Here is a 24,106-nt window from a genome sequence, read left to right as displayed (position 1 = left end):
ACACCTGGGCAGGTGAGTCCGGGGCGGGGGGAGTAGGAGGCCCTGTGACACCTGGGCAGGTGAGTCCGGGGCGGGGGGAGTAGGAGGCCCTGTGATACCTGAGCAGGTGAGTCTGGGGTGGGGGGCAGTGTAGGAGGCATTGTGACACCTGGGCAGGTGAGTCCGGGGCGGGAGGAGTAGGAGGCATTGTGACACCTGGGCAAGTGAGTGCAGAGCAGGTTGGGGAGGCCCTGGGCCTTGGGCCACAGCTCACGCTGATCCTTCTTTGTTAGGAAGGGAGGTGCCACTGTGATCTCTCGTGGCCCTTGTTTGGGGGTGAGCACAGGACTGGCATGCCCCCCTTGTCCATACCGACAGCTGAACTCTGCAGATTTCACCATAACGCCACGGGATCCTTATAACCCACACGCAGGGCCTCTGCAGGACAGAGGCTGGCCTCCTTCCTCACTAAGCAACTCAGAGGAAGTTAAAGTAAAGGCCATCCTCACAGTAAGTATCCTATCCTAGTGTTCATGCATGCTTGGGTTTGAATCCCATCCTCATCACCAAATAAGTACTTTTAAAAATTATAAATTTACAAAGCAGACGTTGCTTTTCATAAGGGTATCGTCTGTGAGGTGGCTTTTTTGACAGGCTGGGAAGCGTAGTCTCTGGCCAAAGTCAGAGTTGGTGCTTTGAGGGAGGCGAGGGCGAAACAGGGAGGGGAGGGCGAAACAGGGCTTTATGTCGAACGGTGGGTCAAGGATACGTATGTAACAGGTTACAGGAGTTAGGGATATTCACGACGGGGGGGGTCACACATGCGTGGTAAGCAAACATGCATATTCCACGCATCCCTTGTCACTTGCAGGTGGAGACGCAACATTTAAACGCATTGTATTAGGCTCTGTAGGTCAAAAGGCAAGCGGGACACGACGGCCCTCAGGGTGCAGCCTCCGTAAACCGGCCAGATCCAGTCATGTCTGCGTCTCCTACCAGAAGAACGTCACTGCAATCAGCCTCCTGACCAGTCAAAGCCGTAGCCACAGCTGGTGGAGCAAGGGAGTCCATCACCGTCGGATGGCTCACGAGCCGGAACTGTTTCACACCGTGGAAGTCCAGTGACTGCTGAGCTGTTAGAAAAGAAACACTAAAACCCTGTGGCAGCTGAAACACAGTTTTTGCTTTTCCGGCTGAAACACAGTTTGCTTTTTCAGCTTAGGGGTGCATGACCCAACCCGTGCCTGACCTGGCCTCAGACTCTGTTCTTCACTTGGTATCCCAAGGCCACAAGGGTCCGTTCCGCTGGCTGTCTGATCTCTGCTTTAACACCGATGCTGATCAGTTGCTGTCTATAGCATGAGGCATGTCTGACCTCTTGTCTCATTATGGCTGGGAACTCAGTTTTTGAGGCTCCTCTGGGATCCCCATGGTCAAGTGAGGGTCTGTTCAGTCTGTTGGGGGGCTTAGGATTTTATTTTTAGTTCTCAGAGTGAAGACATTTTATCCTAATTTTTCATGCCCAGTGCTTTAATGAAATAGAGGGCCACAAGGAAGGGGGCTGTGCCTATATACCTGCGGATACATCCACCAGATGCCGCTGGCAGTTCCTGGAGGAGCCCACGCCTGGCGACACTGGGTCTGTGTCAGCCCAGCACAACCATCTCTAGCTGGTCCACGGAGCAGGCCCACTCTGCATCTGGACACAGAGGCCATCAGTCCTGACCCACAGTTATCTCAATCCCCTACTAACGAGGAAGGAAGGCGAAGGCCAGTGGCATATGAGCAGGAGATGGCACAACGGGCAAACGCAGAAAGTCGGTCTGTCCCGGGTCCCACTTCCCCCTCGCAGGCTCACTGCATTGGCCCAACCCTGGCTGAGGCCGAGAGCCCTGCACCCACACCCCTGCCTGTGGATGGAGGGCGTCTGGATAGGCCCGTGTAGTCGACTCCCCATGGCTGAACTGCACCCAGAGCAGGAGGAGGCCAAGTGCACCTGTTACTCTCCACGAGCGGCTGATAGAAGAGAACACCCTGCTTCCCGTCCTGTCTCTGGAGGACCTGCTAGAAACCCGTTAGGAGAGCATCACGCATCAGACGAGCGTGAGTCCGTGGGAAGCAGAGCATGGCCAAGGAAGCGCAGGCCGACCACAGCACGGCCCGTGTGAAGGAGAAAATGCCAGGCGAAAGCAAGCCAGCAACCGAGGCTCTAACAGATTTCAGGGGACAGAGGAGTGTGGGCGCTCCAGGCAGGGGCAGGCCTGGCTGGCTGTTTCTCATCCATGCCAACTTTCAGGCCCTGCCGTTCACACAGCCTCCAAGCAGGCAACCATCAGCCCTCCTCGCCTGCACCCCGCAACCTACCCAACCCCAACACACTCTGCTCTTCCTCCAACAGGGAACCGAAGCCCCACATCTTTCCAGAGCTTCCCAGATGCGGACACACATCCCGGCTCTCCCTCTGAAGCCCTGAAAGATGTATCGAGCCTGCCAGCCAAAGATGACACAGACAGCCTCTCCGTGGGTGTCCAGACTGAATCGTGCCCTGAAAAGATGTTAAAGTCCCCACTCCCAGTGCTGTGACTGTGGCCTGACTTGGAAGTAGGGTCTCCTCTTCGAAGATGACAGTGTTAAGGTTATCAGGGTGGGCCCCCACCCATCACTGGAAATTCCATCCGAGGGAAGATGTGGTCACAGGCAGGACACACACAGAGGGGAGGCCATGTGACAGCCCTTGGCCGTACACAAGCCAAGGAGGGAGGCCCCAAGAGAAAGCCACCTCCAGAACAGGGAGAAAATCAGTCTCCGTTGTTTAAGCCACGCCGTCTGTGGCCTCTTGTGGTGGCCACCCCGGGAAGCCGATGCAGCTGGAGTTCAGCATGAATGAGGCTCACGTGGCCCCATCTCTGCACCTCTCTCCCCCACCCAGGCGTGTCCCCATCTCTGCGCCTCTCTCCTCACTCGGGCTTAAGTTCCCTGCAGGCAGCAAACCTGTGACATTCATGTGTGAGTGATCACTTCCGCGTCGAGTACCAGACCCAAGCGTGCAGTCTGATTTCAAAGCCTGGGCACTCGTGGTTTCCCTATGGATCATGTAACCCATAATCAAGGCTGTGTCCCTCCCCGAAGTGGGACTCTTGAGCGAACTCGCGGTCCGCCCCCTAGGCCCATGGCTCTGGGCCTGGACGAGATCACGGGTCAGGGAACCAAGGAGGCTTTAGGCTTTGTGGGATGGAGCGCCCTGGCTGCCCGAAGTGCAGGTGAGACCTGTCTTTAACATTCTTCCTAAAGGTATTGACGGATTACACAAATTCTATGTAATTCACAAAAACAGAAGACGGAAACATGTAGTCACCACCAGGAACTCTACTCCTGCAACAGATGAAGTTTCCACATTGGCCTGGGACCTCCCCGCTCCCGCTCCGGTGAAAATTCACACTCTGCAGCCACAGTCACAGCAGAGGAGCAAATATTTTCTGGTTTGGTGTTTGTTTTGCATGAGTCCTGTTTTATCTGTCATTAAGCAATGGTTGCCAGGGACAGTCCAGCTGACACCAGCTTCAGCCCTGAAGAGACAGGTGTGGGCTCTGAAGCAAAGTGCAGCAGATGAAGCCGGGCTCCAGGCCAACTGCCTTGGAGTCCTCTGTGGGACCCTCTGCCCTGGCCAGCCGAGTGCAGGACCAGGCGGAGGGAGTTGGGGGAGCGAGGCTAAAGGGGGTGAGTGTCCCCCACACCCAGACCCCATGGCCTGGGGCTAACAGTAAGAAGTTGGGGACACCGCGCTCCCAGTCACCACATCTGCACCCAAGGGAGGGAAGGCCCTGGGCCTCAAGGGCCACGGAGCAGCCATCTGGCTCTGTGGTTGACGCTGAGGTGCATGTGGCCACACCCACAGGTCCCACAGCCTTCATGTTGATGACTCTGAAGCTGTTTTGCCACCGTCACTCCCTGCACCTCCCTCTTTTGTTAAGTCTTCTTATTTATGATTTAGTCTTAAGAAGCAACATCCTGCATTTCTCTATACTCGCCTCAGCAGCCAACACGTTTTGACCTCTGCTATTACCTTATTTATGATAACTTAATTTTCTTGACAGGCTTAATAGTATTTGTAAGAAGACGCCACACCCAAACCCTCCCAGGCACCGGGAACACGCAGAGGAGCTGGAAGGCAGCATTCCCTGTCTTCGCGATATTCTCCATCCTTGGCAGCATCTTCATTAGCCTGCCTGTGGCCGCACTGAGGGCCAGCACAGCTGGCCTGTCCCCACAGGAGTCCCCGCGTGACCGCACAACCCCATCTGCCCGGTCCCCGTCGCACCCCGCTCAGCGTGACGTTTAACGAGGTATGTAGGGTCAGGCAGGTCAAATGTGAGAAAATTAATTTGTGTAACAGCAGGCAGCAAATACAGGCACACATACGCTTAAAAGACGTCTTCTATTGTATTAAGTGATTTTCGTAACCACATAGAGTGGAGCCAGACAATTCAGTTAAAGGATTTACTTAGGAGCCTGGAAGGGATGTTAGTACATATCTGTGATAATTAAGGGACTGCTAATCTCTTAACCTCTGCAATAAGATATGCTTCATTATTCTTTAAATTGTAGCTGACACAGAGTATACCTGAAGAACCAATTTAATTCCTTTCCTCCTCTTTTTTAAATTTGGTCTCTCCCCGCAGCCATGAGACACCCACGCAAGCAGGAGCACTGATTTACCTGCCGGCCTTTCACTGGCGTGAAGAACATTTCATTTTGCTAACGATATTTGCTGTTTGATAGATTTCCTCAAGGTAAACCTCCCAAAACACCAAATCCTTATAATCCTCAATTTATCTTCCGGACAGAAGCCGGGGTAATTGTCTGCCTTCGTGACAGTTTTCCAGCCCTGTGTGTTGCTGTTACCAAACTACAGGAACCAAATGGACTTCTAAAGAAAATGTTTACGACGGCCCCCAGTGCACAGCAACATTAACCCAGCACTGGGCGTTCGCGGCGTTAATGGAGCTGCACAGCCCTGAGGAGCTGCCAGACAGGGCCGGGACCACAGGGACTGCAGGGCAAGAGCTTTGCAGGCTCAGTCTTCCTTTGCTTTGAATTTTCGTCTTCATGTTTTGCTGTCATGATTTGATATGCACCTTCCAAAGGACCAAAGAATGCCCGTGCCAAAGCGAGGGGAAGTGGGATAGGACGCTCGGCCTGCATGTGAGGCTTTCCCAGTGTTTGTGAAGAATGGATTGAGGTCTGGCTCTTTAAGAAAAAGACTCTGAAGGGGATTTTGAGCAGAGACCAACTCAGACACAGGTGGCCAGGGAGCCCCAGGAGGGTGGGCAGACGCCGAGGGAGCCCCAGAAGGGTGGACAGGGGTGAAGGGTGCCCCCAGGAAGGTTGGCAGGGGTCAAGGGAGCCCCTGGGAGGGTGGGCAGGTGCCGAGGGCACCCTGGGAGGGTAGGCAGGGGCCGTGGGATCCCCGGGAGGGTGGGCAAGGGGCTGAGGTAATCCCCAGAGGTTGAGCAGGGCCCATGGGGGCCCCAGGAGGGTGGGCAGGGGCCGAGGGAGCCCCGGGAGGGGGGACAGGGGTCAAGCGAGCCCCAGGAGGGTGACAGGGGCCGTGGGAGCCCCGGGAGTGGGGACAGGGGTCAAGCGAGCCCCAGGAGGGGGACAGGGGCCGAGGGAGCCCCAGGAGGGGGACAGGGGCCGTGGGAGCAGGAGCGTCCTTCAGGTTGGGAACAAGACCGCAGCCTCGGGAAGCCAGGCCAGGGCGGCGAACAACTGCGTGGTTGGGAGTTTGAGCCTAATTACAGGACTGGAGATGGGAGAAGGCTATGAAGCAGCTAAGGGGTTTTCCTGTTAGGTTTCTACGAATCCAAGAAAAGTCATCTTAGATCCCTGGGTTTACAGATTAAGTCAGAGGAAGAACAGGACTGGGTCACTATGAGACTCTTGGATGAGTTTGCAGGAAACTGTATCTGCTTGCAAATGGGCAAACAAAATAAAAGAACAAAAATCATACTGTATTAATCCAAGAATCTAGACACATCTACCACAGACTCCTTATTTCTGAGAATCTAGTAAAAGAAAAGATTCTTTATAGAAAGATGGTCACTTCATCTTTTTAATGCCTGGTTGAAGCCCTCAGTGCTCCCTGCAGACATAAGGAGGAAACCCCAGGCCATCCCTTCGTGAATGAGAAAGTGGTTTAAACATGACCTGGAAGACCAGGCTATAGGGAGACGTCAAAGAAAACCAGAGCTGGGCAGTAGTCAAAGCAGTAAAAGCAGATTTTACTCAGCCCTTCCTGAATAGGGGGAGAGAGACCCGATTCAGCTGTGAAGACAGCAGGAGTAAGGGGATCACAGCCAAGGAGCAGCATGGGGGCAGGGAATGGGAAATTACCAAGACAAAACCCCGCGCTCGGGGGTTCTCACGAAACCAACCCAACGAGATTCTTGCTGAAGTGAGCAGCATCACCTGGGGACGGCGGGAGCTCCTGACCAGTTATCTAGGGTGGGGGTTCTTGCCAAAAGCGGACAAGGCAGAGACAACCACAGAAGTCCAAAAGCTGAGGTCTCACTGAAAAGTCCAGGGGGCCTGCGTGGAGTTTGGTCAAGGAGAGAATCTCTGTCAGGAATCAAATTCCTGGACCCACAGTTAGCAAGCGTTTCTAGAGCAGGCTCCATGAGCAGGGCCTCCTCCTCACCACGGAGTGTCCGCCATGATGGCCCGTATGCTCCTCCTAGCAAGGACGTTAAAGGGGCGGGAGGCGAGGGGGACCTCAGTGCTGGCTTCCATGCGGAGGCAGAGGCAGCTCCTTGGTGACAGGATGTTAAGTAAAGACATTCCTGAAGAAGACTTCTAACAGAGTAAACACTGGGGCAGATGAGAGAGAAGTGTGAATTTAATGTCTGGTTCTACTCTAAGATATTTTTTAAATCCCTTTGATCTAAACTTTTAAACGATACTTTTCTCTGGATCTACAGGGCCACCTGTTTCTTGTTTCAGTTCTATGATGTTTCCTTTAGTAAGCATTTATTATCTTTTAAATAAAAGCAAGCAGTTATATACTTTAAGTCAGACTAAAATGCTTACATGACATAATTCGTATCATTTCACAATTAAGTAGGATTAAAAATGACCCGATTATCAGATTCTGACCAGATGATCCTTCCCCCTGCTGCCCCATCATATCATTTCACAATAGGATTTAAAATGACCCAATTAGCCAGGCGCAGTGGCTCACGTCTGTAATACCAGAACTTTGGGAGGCTGAGGCGGGTGGATCACCTGAGGTCAGGAGTTCGAGACCAGCCTGACCAACATGGAGAAACACCATCTCTACTAAAAATACAAAATTAGCTAGGCGTGGTGGTGCATGCCTGTAATCCCAGTTACTCGGAAGGCTGAGGCAGGAGAATCGCTTGAACCCAGGAGGTGGAGGTTGTGCTGAGCAGAGAATGTGCCACTGCACTCCAGCCTGGGCAACAAGAGCGAAACTCCGTCTCAAAAAAATAAAAATAAAATAAAATAAATAAAAATGACCTGATTATCAGATTCTGACAGATGACCCCTCCCCCTGCTGCCCCATCAGTCAGAAGGTCTGGGGAGAGGAAACAGAAGAGAGGCTGGTTTGAAAAGAGAATGGCCAAGCACGTCTCTATCAGCCTACAGATTTAAGAAATTCAGTCAATCTCAAACTCGATTAACACAGAGAAAACTAATGTTTATTTCCATCATAATCAAACTGCTGAAAACAAAAGGAAATCAGTACAATCTTAAAAAGAGAAAAAGAACCAGCTTGGGCAATGTAGTGAGACCCTGTCTCTACTGAAAAAAAAAAATTTTTTTGTTTTAATTAGCCAGGTATGGTGACACACGCCTGTGATTCCAGCTACTTGTGGAAGGGGAATCACTTGAGCCTGAAAAGTCGAGGCCACAGTGACCCATGACTGCGCCATGGCACTCCAACCTGCCCGACACAGCTGAGACCCTGTCTCAAGAAACAAGCAAACAAACAATACAGTTCACAAAGGGGACAAAAAGGCATCTCAAAACCTTACCAGGTGAATACAAAGGTGATCAATTCTTACTTATATTCACTTATAAGGTGAATACAAATTTAACCAATTCTTATCTGAAATATTAAAATGAGACAGAAATATCCTTAGACCAGCTAAAACTTTGTGACATCGTCAAGAACAAGCAAACACAGAAGACGACAACTGAATCGATGCGGAACCTCAGATGGAGCTGGAATTGCTCTGTCATGTGGGCAATGTAAATTTGATAAATATAGATTTTTAGTTAAATATACCATTAGGCAAATTGATAATTAAGCCAATTAGTTTTAGGTGATTTGACAGTTAGTGATTTGGCTCCAAGTGATCTGGCTTAATCCCAGCAGGAGGAGATCCAGAAAGCCAGGTCTGGAGGTTATGGAAGACAAAGGTGGGGAAGGCCCTTCTCCGGGGGTTCTGAGAGTTGCACCCCCACGGGGCTGAGGAGAAGAGTTGGGGCCTTTCTCCAGGTGGCTGTGGTATTGAGATCCTGCAGTCAGGCAGCACAGAGTCTGGACAAGCAACACAGAGAACCCAGAGGACTTGCCATTCCTCCTGCCCCCTACCCTCCATCACGATGTGATAGTCGGGCCCACCAAATGGAGCCCCAGCACTGCCGGCTCTTCAGAACTCCAACACCATGTGACCCCTACAGGCCACCCTGGATGTGGTGCCGCCCTCTCGCGACTGCCTAAGCCAGCTTTCTCCCAGGGCAGCAAAACGAGGACACTATCCCCACCCTGCTCAGTTCTGTGTTTAAGTCTTTGGACAATTGAGGGTTGACAGAGACACGTCCCAGTTCATCTTCTCTTCGTCTCCATCATTAGCTTCTGTATGTGCCTGCCGGGACTCCAGTGACAAAGCACCACAGGCCGGGCGGCTTAACAGCAGCCATTCATTTTCTTACCATTTTGGAGGCCAGAAATCCAAGATGAAGGTGTTGGTAGGGCTGGTTTCTCCTGAGGCCTCTCTCCGTGGCTTCTCACTGTGGCTTCACTCTGCCTTTTCCTCAGACAAGAGCCCCACTGGTGTCTCTTCCTCTTCATGTAAAGACGTCAGTCCCATCAGATCAGAGCCCAACCCCAGTGATCTTATTTAACCTCAGTTATCTCCTAAAGGCCCATCTTCAAGTATAGTCACATTGAGGCTGAGGGTTTCAACATATTAACCTGGGAAGGAACACAATTCACCCCCTAGCAACTTCCTACACCCCCTGTCCTTCCAGTCTCTGCAAAGGAAATCTCTATCCTTTCACCAGGCAGCCCCAGCCTCCAATCCTGGCACACCCACAAAATGAAGAGGAGACCTGCCAAGGGAGAAACTTAGAAATGGAAAAGAAAACGGAACTGGATTGTATAAAATTCAGTGGTGTGTATACCTCTTAATAGCACTCTGGCTAGCAATTTTCAACTATGTTTCCTAAGATTAAAACCATCATTTGGAATGGATCCCACTCCCAATCTAATGTAAAACAAATACCAGTAAAATGCCTGGTGAGATAAAGTAGATTATCTTGATTCCAACAGCAACTGCAACCGCTTATGGTCCTTTCAAACACACTCCCCTCTGAACACACATTATCTCTCTGACCTTCATCCTCTTGTTTACTGATGGCAGTTGGAAGATGACCAGTTGGAGTTAATTTTCCATTTTTAATTTGCTTGTCAGTTTTATGCCATTCTGTCGGTAAAATACTCTGATATTGCTAAAATAAAAGCTACTGAAACTGTGATTGCCTAAATCAGATACTAAAGTAAGGCCTTAGGGTTTTGCGATACAGTAAAATGCAAATTGGGACTCATTTATGCAATGAAGTGAATGTTTCCCTATTTTTCCTCTGGAAGAAAGAGCCAGCCCCCATCTGCGGGCTGCCCTCAGCCTGGCGTCCTGACCTCCAGCCAGCTCAAGCAGAGCAGAACTACCGTCTGTATTTTAGGATGCTGGTGGTGGGCTGCTGTCTACCCCAGCCCAGCGGTGAGAAAGGGCAGGAGGACCACAGAGCCACGCTGGGTAAACAAAGATGCTCCTCTCGGTCTCCCGGGTGCCTTCCTTCCGCTGCTTTCCCTCCTGCATCAGAGAGGAGCTCGATGCTAAATGTTTATGGGCTTCTCACACTTCATTTGATGGAACAAGGAGCTTCATGATGGGCCTCTGATGGGCCAGGGGAATTCTAGCTTATTTGAGTTTGGGGCTTATATAAGCCATTATGTAAGTCACCAGCTCATGTCCTGTAGAAACTGCACGTTTTCCCCAGGCTGCCTTCAGCTTCATAGACAAAGCCAGGCTAGAAACAGGGTCCGAGGGAAATTCACGAAGAGCCAGGATAGGTGGTCTGTAGGGTGAGGAGTCAGGCACGGAGTAATGGGGCCATCACAGGAGCGTCAGAGTCTCCCATGTGCTCCCCACTCCTGGTGGAAGCCGGCTCCAGTGGAGGATCAACGGTGCCTGCAGCTGCAGGTTCCTGGAGCGCGCTCTTGGGTGGCACCGGGTCTCACCTCTGCCCCTCGCACGGGCGCAGACGCTCTGCCTGGGTCGGGAATGGCCTGGGCCGGCCCCTCCAGGCCAGCTGCCTCTCACTCAGAGTGTCTTCCCTCCTGATGGAAGTCATGCATTCCTTTTTACAGCAGATTTAGCAAAGCCAGAACAGTCCATCACGCCGCCCTTCATCCCACTACTCCGAGATGACCTCCGTGTGGGGTCAGGAGCCCGGCCGCGTAGCCCCGGACCCGGCCTCGCTCCTCAGCCGCGGACTTGGGGAGCGAATGCGCCGTCCCTGGGCTGCTCCAGTCCACCCAGGTCACAGGCCGACGCGAGATTTTTAGGGGCGAGAAGGGGGTGACGGGGGTAACGGAGACGGAGACAGGGTGTGCCCAGGGCGCGGGCACCGAGAGGTCCGGCCTGCGAGGCACGTGTCCCGCCCAGCTGCGGACAGGCGACCTCACCACAGTCCACGGCCCACGGCCCACGGCCCACAGCCAAGTCCGCCTCACCTGCAGCTCCCGCGCAGAGCAACCGGGTTCATGGCGGTCCTGCGGGTGCGGAGTGGAGAGCGGCGGCTGCCTCCCAGGGGCCGGAAGTGGAGAGCGGGGGCTGCCTCCCAGGGGCCCGGAGTGGAGAGCGGGGGCTGCCTCCCAGGGGCCGGAAGTGGAGAGCAGGGGCTGCCTCCCGAGGGCCCGGGCGGTGAGTGCGCACGCCGCGGAGCCCTCGGGGACGGTCACCGCCGCTTCCTCCTCCTCCTCTACGCGGGCTCCCGGCCCAGCCCCTAAGGCCACCATGTCTACGCCTGGCTGCCCCGCGAGAAGAAGCGGCTCCCGGGCGCCTTCTCCTTCCCGTCGTCCATCGCGGGTGCACGTGACTCTAGCCCCGCCCCCTTCCCGTCATCCTTTCTGCCCGCGCCGGGACGTTCACTCGGGGCGTCAGACGCCGGGGTGTGCTGTTCCCGCCGGTGCCGGCCGCTGGCTGTGTCCGCCTGAGCTGAGGTCTGTAGCCCAGAGGGTTGCTGACCCTGCCATCCTCCCTGTGCCCAGCGCACTGTCTGCTGCCCTGTGTCCCCACCCTTCCTGCCCCTAGGCTGCCAGGTGGGCAGGTGGCCATGGTGTCATTGCATGCCCCTGCTGACCCCTCCTGGGCCTTGACCTTGACCCTGACCTCCAGGAGGCAGTCACAGGGAGAGGGCTGCAGGGCTCACGGTAGTGGTGCCATCCCGGCCCCCTTCATGACTCCACCTGGGCCCTAATGCTGACCCTGACCCCCGCCCTCCAGGCTGCTGGGTTCACGGTCCTCATGCCCTCATCAGCTTCTGTCATGGCCCACCTGCCCCACCACCCTCTCCCGGTGACTGCCACCAGCAGGCCACCCTCATGGGGCCATCAGCCCCTCCAGCAGGTCAGTCCCCCAAGCCTGGCCCCGGGCACCCGATTGCTTTCCTGCTGGCCTCTCTCTGGCTTTAGGCCCCAAGAGGCCCAGGCCAAGCTCGGTTTATCATGAAATCCCTGGCAGTGTAGCTGGTATGGTTTTATTTCTTGACTGGAGGAATGAATGAGCCGGTGAATCCAGCACTGTTTATAAAAATGAGGTGTAGGGAAAAGCCCAAGTGTCTAACCATCAAAGAGTGAAACAGAATACGATGGAGTCTTTAAAAAGTTATATTGAAAGGTTTTTTAATAGTTGTGGAAAATGCGCATTATAAAATGTTAGGTTTAAATGTCATGTAGTCGATGACAAACATGTCTCAGGTTTCATGCAACAGAATCAGCTCTGGAAAGCACCATCATGAAAGACCAGAGGGCACTGTTCTGTGACCTCTGCAGAGAATGGTGCCCAGCACTCTGTGCCCAGTCAGTGTTGTGTTTATGTTAGCACTAATTATAAAAATGGAAGACTTTTTCTATACATATGCTTTGACATTTTTCTCCAGAATTCTCTTCATTTTTGTTTTACTTAACAGTATAAAATACTTTTATTAAAAATAATTTTTTAAGGAGCTCATCGGATCTTAAGAACATAAACCCAGGCCTCAGTAAACATGTCTTTCACACTGCAAGATTTGGGGTTTCCTGTGGTAGCCTCCTGGTCATAAGACCTTGAGTAGGCCCCGTGAGCTCACCCTCAGGAAGGAGGCTACAGAGGAGATGAAAAGGCTAGGGGAGAAGCAAGCCCTGGCTGCTCTGCAGAAGGAAACACGCGGTTCACTCTGTGATGCTTAGGTGAGCAGGCAAACTCATGGGCGTGACACAGAGGGCTCTGCTCAATACACACCAGCATTTTCAAAAGAGAAAGAGATATAGTTCAGCAATGACAGCCTGCTCTGAAGAGACATCAGCTCCCCATCAACAGAGTGGCAGCAACCGGATTCTGTAGGAGAAAACTCTGCCTTGAGTTGGAGCCTGGGCTGGACGACTGTCCCCAGTAGGATGCTTCTACCAATAAGGAACAAACAACGCAGACTCATAACGGCCTGAACAATAAGGAAAGCGTGTCCGTTAGATTTTGTTGTGTAACAAACCATCCCAAAACTTACTGGTTTAAAATAACCACAATTTATCATTTCTCATGAATCCAGGTTTCCTAGGTGAATCTTCTTGCCTGGGCTCAGGTATGTGGCTGTGTTTAGCTGGCAGGTTGGCTGGGAACTGTTCTTTAAGGATGAAAGACCCATGGAGAGGAAGGTTCTTAGCCAGCAGAACCTTCTCCTCCATGGGTCTTTCATCCTCACAGAAGCTACATAAGACTTCTTTACGGAAGCATCTAAGACAGCAGGAGTAGGGGCCTTTTTAAGGCCAAGACTCAGAACCACACAGTGTTACTCCCACTACATTCTAGGGGTCAAAGCAAGTCACCGGCTGAGATTTGAGGGTGGGGACAAGACCCCAATTCTTGATAGGAGGAGCAGCAAAGAATATATGACCGTATTTAATCTGCCACAGAAAGCATCTCAGAAGACAGGAAGTTCAGAGGTAAGATGTAGGGTGGATTTCCCGCGGCTGATCAAGCAGCACAAAGATGTGAGCCAAGGTCCAGGTCCTCCCCTCTCCTCTGCATCTTCCATGTGGGTTTCATCCTCAGGCTGGGAGAAAGATGGCCGTAACAGTTCCAGGCATTACATCCAGATGCAAAACATTCAGAGATTCAGGAAGGACTGTCTCTTCTTGTAAGCATCTCCTCGGAGTGAGGAAACTTCCTTGAACCCCTAGAGTGGAGCTCCCGCCATATCTCACCGGTCAGAGCTGGGTCACATGCCCGTTTCTCCCCATCGGCAAGGGGAACTAGAGTCACTTGGATCATTGTGCCCCATCGCCGCACCAAGGTGAGAGGTTGGCTTCCCCTGAGGCGTTGGCTGTGTGGACAGTTAAACAAAGTCAGGATCCATTGGGAAGGAGGGTGCAGGAATGGAAACTCAGCAGGAAGGTAACCAGCAGCATCCACCTGTATGAACCTTTACTGGGAGCTTTTGTTTAATCCCACGTGAGCAAAGTCACACCATTGGCTCAGGCTCTCGGCCTTACAGGCAGAAGATAAGATCTGTAGGGATAGTTCAAATCAGATGGACATTGTAATCTCCCCAATAAACACCTCACGTATCTGAGAGCGAAAAGTTGATTTTCCTGCTCAGATCCCCATTTAGCTTCAAGAGTTGTAAAACCTAATTTAATCTGACAGCCCCTACCATCTCCAGCTCTGAGGATGCCCCAGGGCACTGGCCTGCCTTCCAACATTATCTGTGATTGATGCTGAGATAATTGTCTCCCCAGTCACATCTCGGCAATAGAGTGAAATGATTTGCAGTGCGGAGGCCAAGGTTCTTTTGGCTCAAATTGTGGCGTGTTGGAGACCCGTCATCAAAATGGCTGCAGCTATGAGTGTGAACGTGCAGCTCGGTCACCACACAGTCACCTTCAGGTTAGCAAGAAAGCAGGTTTCAGTCATGGAACCCACAAGAAGTATTTTCAAGTTTTGTGGTTCGTAAACCTCAGGGTTGAGCACATGGATGCAGATCAACAAAGATACGGTGCCCAAAAGAACTGGAAACACGTCCACACATAACTGGCACATAATGTTCCTAGCAGCACCCTTCACAACCAACAGCTGAAACATGGAAACAGCTCAGGTGCACATCCAAGGACGGGTGGACAGCAAGATGCCACATATTCATACAAGAGCATCTTAGCAGCAGTAAAAGGGAGTGAATTGGTGATGCATGCCGCAGCACAGACAAACCTTCGAAAAGTTACGTGAAATAAAAGAAGCCAGTCAGCAAAGGTCACATGCTGTGTGATTCCATTCATATGAAATGTCCAGAACAGGGGCATTTATGATGACTGTTTTCCGAGAGCTGAGACTGGGAACCTGGGGTGAGGTAGAGTAGGGAGTGTGATTACTGAAGTGCATGGGGTTTCTTTCCAGAGTGATGAACACACCCTAAAATTTACCTGTGGTGAGAATTGCGCGTGTCCATGAATAAACTGAAAATGATTGGTTTGTATACTTTAAATGGTTGAATTTAAAGTATGTGAACTACATCTCAATAAAGCTTATAAAATAGCAAGGATAGGCCAGGTGCAGTGGCTCACACCTCTAATCCCAGCACTTTGGGAGGCTGAGGCGGGCAGATCACGAGGTCAGGAGATCGAGACCATCCTGGCTAACACGGTGAAACCCCGTCTCTACTAAAAATACAAAAAATTAGCCAGGCGTGGTGGTGGGCGCCTGTAGTCCCAGCTGCTCGGGAGGCTGAGGCAGGAGAATGGTGTGAACCTGGAAGATGGAGCTTGCAGTGAGCTGAGATCGCGCCACTGCACTCCAGCCTGGGAGACAGAGTGAGACTCCATCTCAAAAAAAAAAAAGCAAGGCTAGGTCACATCACACTCCTAGTTACCATTGGATAGATGTCATGTTACTGCCATCTCAGTTGTGGAATTGTGGGTTCCTTTGGTCCCCAGAAACTCAGGGAGAGATGATAGGGTCACACTTGGGCACCCCAGTCAGTGCATCTCCACTGGGTCTCCGCACCCCCCATAATATCCGCTGCAGGGGCCAGCATGGCTGTTCCTGTGTGTGTCCTGCAGGCTCCTCTGCTGGCGCCTCTTCACAGTCTCCCTGAGGCCCAGACTCTTGCCAGGGAGGAACCGTCCTGGGGATGGATGAGCACTGAGGCCTTCCTGCTTACATTTAAGCAGCCTCTACTTCTGTAGACATTGAAAGACCAGAGAGAGGAGGCTCAGGGAGGAATGTTGCCAGTACCAGCCCCCAGGTTTGCTTCACTTTAATTCCACAGCATCCCTCGGCTGCCCAGACTGACCGTGTTTTATTAGGAAGCGTCTCAGCTTCTCTGTAGCAGACAGACTCCAGGGTCACCCCCATCTCCTGCCCCCTGGCCACACCCATGTGTACCCCTCCCCTTCAGTGTGGGCAGCACCTGGGGCCGACTTCTAAGGAGAGCCCACAGTTAAGGTCACCACCCCTTGTGTATGGTTATGTGACTATGTTACATGGAATTGAGCTTCCATCTTTTTCTCTCCCCTTCCTCTCCACCTTCCACACACATCCCTTTTTTCTGGCTTTAAGAAAGCAAGTCAGCCAGGTGCGGTGGCTCACGCCTGTAATCTCAGCACTTTGGAAGGCCCAGGTGGGCAGATCACATGAGGCCAGGAGACCAAGACCAGACTGACCAACATGGTGAAACCCCGTCTCTACTAAATACAAAAAATTAGCCCAGTGTGGTGGTGCACACCTGTAATCCCACCTTTTCAGGAGGCTGGGGCAGGAAAATCGCCTGAACCCGGGAGGTAGAGGTTGCAGTGAGTCAAGATTGCGCCACTGCACTCCAGCCTGGGCAACAAGAGCGAAAACTCCATCTCAAAAAAAAAAAAGAAAGAAAGAAAAAAAGAAAGAATAGAAAGTCATCACATTGGAGAACTTAGTACTCTAAGAAACAGGGTGGCCTGTGAGACCTGAGGGCAGCCTGGGGCTGGCAGCCCGTGAGAAACTACAGCCCTCAGTCCTACAACCCCAAGGAACCAAAATTTGCCAGTGACTTGAGTTAGCAGAGAATCAGATTCTTCCCCAGCCCTAACTCTGATGAGGCCACAGCTCAGGCTGACATCTTGAAACAGCAGCCTTGTCAGACCCTGAGCAGGGGCCCAGCTAAGGCACGGGGACTCCTGATCACAGAGAATGTGAGATGGTCGGGCATGTTGCTTGAAGCCGCTGACTTTGGGGAAAGTTGTCACGCAGCCATAGCTAACTAATCAAACTCTCATTCAAGTTTGTTCAAATCTCACCTTTTTAGTGAATGAAGCCTGATCTCACCCCCCATGTGACTCTGCCATGATCCCTCCTTCTGATCTTTACCTACCAAGCCCGGGTTGCCCTCTCCTCACCATGTTCAAACACACGTCCCCTTCTCAGTGACCGGGGAATGTGTGCGTTGAGCCTGTTCTTTCCTCCTCGCCCTGCTAGACTGTGAGCTCCAGAAGGGCAAGAACCTTCTCATTTGACACGCATGTACCCCAGGTGCCTGGCAGTGCTGGCCCGTCACAGATGCTCAGTCATCAGTTATTGGTACCTGAGTCCACCAGCCAGGCCATCGTTTGCCTGAGGAAATCCAGTCCCTGAGATGAAGGTGAGTCGTGGCAGAGTCGAAGGCCTCATCCACACTCCCAGTTTCTCCTGTGTTCACATCCGGTCCCCCATCCTGGCGGGGCCCCTGCCCTGTGCTCACAGCAACGCGGCCACCTCCCTCCCGGGTCACACACCTGCCACATCACCTCCCCTGGGTGGCACAGGCACACCTGGCTCTGCTCCCACCCTGCTCTGCTCCCACCCTGCTCTGGCCCCCATTGCCAGGCAAGTCCGGCCGCTGTCAGTGCGCCTCTGCAGGGGGCACTCCCTTCTGTCGGCACAGTCATGCTCTGTGGTGCATCTGAAGGTGTCCCTTTTAATTTTTTATTTCAACTGCACCTGTCTTGAATGCGTATCTTTCAACAAAGGGAAGAGGAGCTAGATTTGTAGCTATCATTTCTGAGTGCTTCCTGGGCTCCCAGAGCCCTTCATGTTTTTCTTTGGTTGAAACCCCCATGGCCGTTCTCTGGAGTGGGCTTGTAATCTCCATTTCTTAGGTGGGAAATGGGGGGTGAGAGAGAAAGTGGCTCGGTTTCAGAGCTGCAGCGTAGCAGGGTGGGGTCAAATCCTGTTTCATTTCATTCCAAACACCAAGCTTTCAACCACTGCCTTCAACATGTGCTTTGCAGGCGGCAGCTTCTGTTTACGTATGACCCTACAGCTGCTCTGCACCCTGACCCAGGATATCCCTGCAACCTACACAAACTGAGGTCCAGCCCTGCTGCCGGCCCGTCCGGGCCCCGGGAATGAACCCTCATCCTGGCTGCCCTCACCGTGGCCTGTCCAGATGCAGGAGCTCCTCTCTGAATCTGGGGCTACTGGCGGGTGAGTTTCTGCAGAGACCTGCCCCCTGGGCTCTACTGCAGGGATAGAGAGGCACAGCAACCCTTTCAGGGCACCAAGGTGGCCATTTCTCCCAGCCACTACAGGGTCAGCTCCTGGAGGTCTGGGTGGAGGAGGGAGGAGCAGCGGTTCTCTCTGCTGCTTGCTCTGTCTGCACACCTTGGACCTCTCAGTGGGACCTTTCACACAGCCCAGGTGGCTCTGAAAGGGAGGTGGGGCACGTTCTCTCTCTACCTCTTCCGTCTGTCTCTGCCTCTGGATGCAGTGCCTTCTACCTGAGCCCTTTGCTTTGTGGGTAGTTAAGAGATTGGGAAATCCCAGAGGAGAAGAGGTTGGGAGGGGATTCACTCTCTGGAGCCCCTGTCCAGGTGCTGGTGGCTGGAGCACTGTCCTCTCTGTTGACCTTGCACTGAGGAGCCCTGAGCACTTCCCCCCATCCCTGCCGGGTGTGCCTTCTCATCTCACACCTGGAAAGGGCGGAGTTGACGCAGGACTCCAGCTGCCCCCTTACAACTCTGCAGGCCCCGTGCACAGCGCAGCCATCAGTGAGGGCCGTGTTTCCGAAGATGGACAGGAGGGGTCTTGAGGAAGGAGCTCTGGGGACCAGTGGGGCCCTCGCTGTTCCTCCTGAGTGGTCCATGGTGCCCAAAGCACCCGATGGACATCACTGCATTGATGCTGATGTTGGAGATGTTGACGGACAAGCCCCACATAGGCAGAGGTGGCTTCACAGCAGCGGGCCCATGGGGGACCCCGCCTGATGCAGAGTCGGGGGCAGCCCTCTACGGGCGCTGCAGTTCTGCTCTTCCAGGCTGCCCTGGCTGGGCTGGTGCGCAGAAGGGGTTCCCATGGTGCAGGGACCACCCGTGTGGATCCAGCTCTTAGGGCAAAGGAGCAGGGACCCTCCCTCCTTGCCAGTGCCCAGGCCCCAGGGAGCCTCCCTGATGGCAGCTTCAGCACAGGCCCTCGGGGATGACTCCTGAGCCTCACAGGGTGCCTGCTGTGCCGCCGTGAAGCTGCCACAGTGGCCTTCCTCTGCTCGTGTCAGGGTTTCAGGAGGAGAAGGCAGAGCTGGCAGGCTTGGGTGGTCGCAGCAATGACAGAGGCCAGGGATGGGCTGTGGTCACCCAGCACCTGCGGGTAGGGTCACTGCTTCCCTTGTCCTGCGACTGAATCCCTGATAGGATGGAATGGCTGGGCGCTGAGCCTTCCCTCTGCCTCAGAGGGTCCCAGGATACCATGGGGGGATGCACCATGCTTAGTAACGGTGCTCACTGCTCTGAAACCTGGAACAGACCCACATCCAGGATGCACAGCGTGGGGGAGCGCTGGGTCTCCCCAGGCCACAGTCCCCCTCGTAAGCCCTGCTTGTCTGGGTGGGACTCTGTGCAGACTTGGAGCTGAGGGTCCTGGAAGACAGTCTCAGCCGGGCACCAGGCCCCAGGCCACCCGGGAAGAGCACGTGCCCTGCACCCTGACAGCCGGGGCTCTCACCGCCACCCAGAGGATGCCAGCTTGGAGGGCACATTTGCAACTCCTGGGGACTCATTCCGTTTCACATAATGTAGTTTACATTCAAAATATAAAGTCTCCTTTTGTGCTGTATTAAGGGACAGATCTCTGCTTGCACTCACTTGGAGTGAGGACAGAGGCCCTGCTGTGCCCAGCCCCTTCTGCCCGAGCTCATCAAGGAGCATGACCAGACTTACTGGCTGCTGCAGTTGCCTGCACGATGCAGGTCCCCGTGCCTCCCCCGTGAATATCACAAAGTAATTAGCTTGTGAAGCTATTTCCCTATGACATTACGGATCAAAAGAAAGTGACAGGTAACCAGATATGCTAACGGGGAGGCCCCTGCCCCAGGGACCTCCTGCCTGTCTGCTTCCAGGAGAGGGTAACACAGGAGCCCAGCAGGAGGCTCTGCAGATAGGCGGCGCCCCACAAGGAGATTTTAATTGTGTGTGGCTTGCTGGACGTCAGGTAAACACAGCACACATGCCTTCTTTCATTTATTTTTCTGCCCAAGAACCTGTAAACACAGAGTTACTCCTGTACTGAGCTGAGTAAAAGAAGCTGACTGAGAGGATACACTGGCCTCAGTTTCAACAAATGCGTTTGGCACCAAGCCCTGCAAGGGCTCCACGGAGCAGCTTTGGGGAGACCTGCCTCCAGGAACATGTACCCCACCCGACACATCCTGGGAGCCCCGTTTGGAGTACGAACAACAGGAAAGCATTGATGCGTTTTTCAAAATCCAGCAGGAGGGAGCCGTGGGCTGTGGATGCTGGCTGGGAAAGCTCCTCAGGCACAGCCCTGTGGGCAGGGAGGGGAGGAGGGCTCAGCCCCCACACAGGCCGCCTGGCACCAGGAGTCACAGGCCTCAGCCTTGGGATGTCCCCAGAGCTCCAACCGCTGCTCTTGCAGAAGCGGCCCAGCAGGGTGAGGGCAGGGCCGCGTGGGGCTCAGCTGCAGGAGGGACGCCAGGGCCAGCACTTCTCCCCCACAGTGACCTTGGGCAGCGCATTCATTCTCTTTGGAGAAGTTTCCTCGTTGGTGAAATGAAATCACTACTTGGCTTCACCCACATAATGTTAGGCAACGAACTGCAGCCCAGGCAACCTCAGACCCTCAGGAAATCAACAGAGGGGTCCCGGCTCCCTGCACAGGTCTCGGCCTGACTTGGGACACCACTCAGGGCCCTCGTCTTCCCATCCTGTGCCTGTGTCCTCGCGAGGCCCCAGAGGTGCTCTTGTCCCTTCTCTTTCAGCCCCTCAGCCAGTGGGCAGCACACGGCCACCCAAACACAAGAGGCCAGGACCATGGACACCAGGGGGCACAGAGCCCAGGCCTCCGTGATCCTAGGAACGTGCAGCGTCCGGGACACGCAGAGGAAAGATGGAGACGTGGGGCAGGAGGAAGCTGAGCAGGGACACAGGCCGCCCTCGCATCACAGGCCTGCCTGGCCAGAATGACCTGCAGCAAGAAGCCAGCCCCACTGCTCCTGTCCCTGAAAAGCCCGGAGAGAGGCCTAGCAGGGAGGCTGGTGCCTGGGTCAAGAGAGGGGCTACTCAGTTCTTCCAGAACGTTCCAGTGTGGCCCATGGACGCCGGTCTTCTGGTGTCCATTCCGTCCTGTGTCACTTCAGTTGATGAGCTGCTTGAGACCAGAACGGCCCGAATCCAGAACCGCCCACTACCTTCTGTGAGGCTGTGGCCAGAAAGCGAGCCAGACCTCTGAAGCTGCCTGGGCCCATCCTGACCCAGGAGAGTCTGGCTGTGAAGGAGGGTAAAGAAGGAAGCCAGGCCTGGCACAGGGACAGGGTGGGGACCCAGTGAGATCTCCAGGGAGGAAGCCAGGGCTCCCACACTGGGGCTGCTGTTCTCCAGGAGGAACTCCACCCAAGGAGAATTTGGGATTGTCATGAGAGACAGGACTGTGTTTGTGCACAGTGCAGAGCATCAGGTACCGGCCGGGGGCCTCAGGCCCCAGGGAAGAGAGTCACCCTCAGGCCAACTAGGAAAGGTGAAAGGTGAAAGGTGAGTGCCCCTACGGCAGAAAGCAAAGCTGAGACAGCATCGCGAGCTGAGGGAGAAACTGACAGATGGCAGTTCACCAAAACCCAGAAACTGGTCATTCTCTGGCCTTTAACAAACCAAAGTGTATTTCTCTCTCTGAAATAAGAAACACAGGACAATTATTAAGTTCCAAAAGTACGTTTCATTTTGGAGGCACGTCACTGGTCCCCTTTGGAATCATAAACCTCTTGTGAGCGAAACACCTCCCACTGCTGATTCTGACAAGGCGCCCGGGGCAGTTCCCCGCCCAGGTGGAGGCAGACAGGTGCAGAGCCACAGGGCCACCACTGCAGATCCAGCCATCTCTCCAACCCCAGGTGCACCCACGGTTATCAGGGACCCGGCGCTGCCTCCCTGCACCCCTGCACCCGCACGGCTCTCCACAGCAGCAAACGGGGTACATTAGGGTGGATGGGATGTGGAGCCAGGGCCCTGCTAGGGCTGGGGCAGCCTGTGGAGGGCCAGCACCAAGCAGTTCTGGGTTTGCAGGGCGGCCCTGTGTCAGCTGTTCGACACATGGGGAGGCACCTCAGATGGCTACAGGTTTGATTGTGTCCCTACAAAACTTTATATGTTGAAGTCCTAACCCCCAGCACTGCCGAATGTGACCGTATTTGGAAATGGAATCATCAAAGATATCATTGGCTACATTAAGATAAGGTTATAGTAGAGTAGGGGGACCCCTAGCTTAATAGGACTGGTGTCCTTATAAAAAGAAGGAAGCTGGACACATCAGGGAGAACGCCGTAGGAGGACAGAGGCAGAGATTGGGATGAAGCTTCTCTGAGCCACGGAGGGCGGCCCGGGACTGACCCTTCCCTCACGGCCCTCAGAGGGTGGCCCGGGACCCACCCTTCCTTCACGGCCCTCGGAGGGCACTCACCCTGCCCACACCTTGACCTAGGACATGTGGCCTCCAGAACCTGTGCAGTGAGTTGCTGCCGCCTGAGCCTCCCAGCCTGTGGTGCTTCCGTGTGGAAACCAAGCAAACTCCTCCAGGCACGTTCACAGCCGTTGGCATGGGCCTCCGACACTGACCAGGGTCACCCGTCACCTCTGCCCCTTCCCACCACTCCCCAGCCCAGGTGCCACGCTGTAAAAACAGCCTCAAAAAGCACGTGAGATCCACAGCTCCTCCAGGAGACTAGGCCAGCCCCAAGCACATCCAGAGAGGTGGCTCCTCCCTGGAGGCTCTCGCCAAAGCCGCCCGAGACAGCTGCCATCCTCGCTTGCTCATCCTCGCCTGGAGCCTAAACCCTGACCAGCCAGCTCTACACATTTATGTCTTTTTCTGGCCTCACACACTGCCTAGAATGTCCAGTCGAATGTTGAGAAGTAGTGGTCAAAGCAGAAAGCCCAGCTTTATCCCCAGTCTTAGCAGGTACGTGTTTGCTGTTTCACGTTAAGATACTGGCTGGCAGCCGGGCGCGGTGGCTCATACCTGTAATCCCAGCACTTTGGGAGGCCGAGGCGGGCGGATCACAAGGTCAAGGGATCGAGACCATCCTGGCCAACATGGTGAAACCCCATCTCTACTAAAAATACAAAAATTAGCTGGGCATGGTGGTGGGCGCCTGTAGTCCCAGCTACTCTGGAGGCTGAGGCCGGAGAATCACGTGAACGTGGGAGGTGGAGGTTGCAGTGAGCCAAGATCGCACCTACTCCAGCCTAGTGACCGAGTGAGACTGTGTCTCAAAAAAAAAAAGATACTGGCTGGAGGTTTTTCACAGATGCCCCTCAGCAGATCTGGAGAGTTTCCTACTATTCCCAGCTTTCTGATGTTTTTTAAAATCATGAACGGGTGTCAAAGTGTGTCAAATTCTTGTTCTGCCTCTATTGAGGTAATCATAAGGGGTTATTTTCTCCCTTACTTTGTTACTGTGGAGAGTGACACTGATTGATTTTGAAGGTTAAACCGAGCTAACTTTCCTGAAGAAACCCCACTTGGTCATAATGTAATATTGTGTAGATATTACTAAAATTGGATCTCATCGGTTAATACTTTATTAGGCATTTCTGCATCTGAGTTCATAAGGGAAATTGGTCTGAAGTTCACTTTTCTTATAATGTGCTTCTCAGTTTTGGTATTGATGTTGTACTGGCCTCGGAGAGAGAGTTGGGAAGTGGTCCCTTCATTTTCTGAAAGAGGTTTTATACCCTGGACATTATTTCTTCCTTAAATGTTTGATAGAATTTGCAGCAAAGTCATCTGAGACTGTACATTTCCTTATGGGTAGTCTCGTGTTTGTTTTTTATAAGTCCAGTATTTTTCGTTGATACAGGGCTATTTCAGTTTTATATTTTTTCTTGTGACAGTTTTGATAATGTGTGTTTTTCCTTTTTTTTTTTTTTTTTGAGACACAGTCTTGCTCTGTCGCCCAGGCTGGAGTGCAGTAGCCCGATCTCAGCTCATTGCAAGCTCCGCCTCCCGGGTTTACGCCATTCTCCTGCCTCAGCCTCCCAAGTAGCTGGGACTACAGACGCTGCCACCACGCCCGGCTAGTTTTTTGTATTTTTTAGTAGAGATGGGGTTTCACC

This window comes from Mandrillus leucophaeus, unplaced genomic scaffold, assembly GCF_000951045.1.
Source record: "Mandrillus leucophaeus isolate KB7577 unplaced genomic scaffold, Mleu.le_1.0 Scaffold288, whole genome shotgun sequence".
Taxonomy (NCBI): domain Eukaryota; kingdom Metazoa; phylum Chordata; class Mammalia; order Primates; family Cercopithecidae; genus Mandrillus; species Mandrillus leucophaeus.
This window is presented reverse-complemented; position numbering follows the sequence as displayed.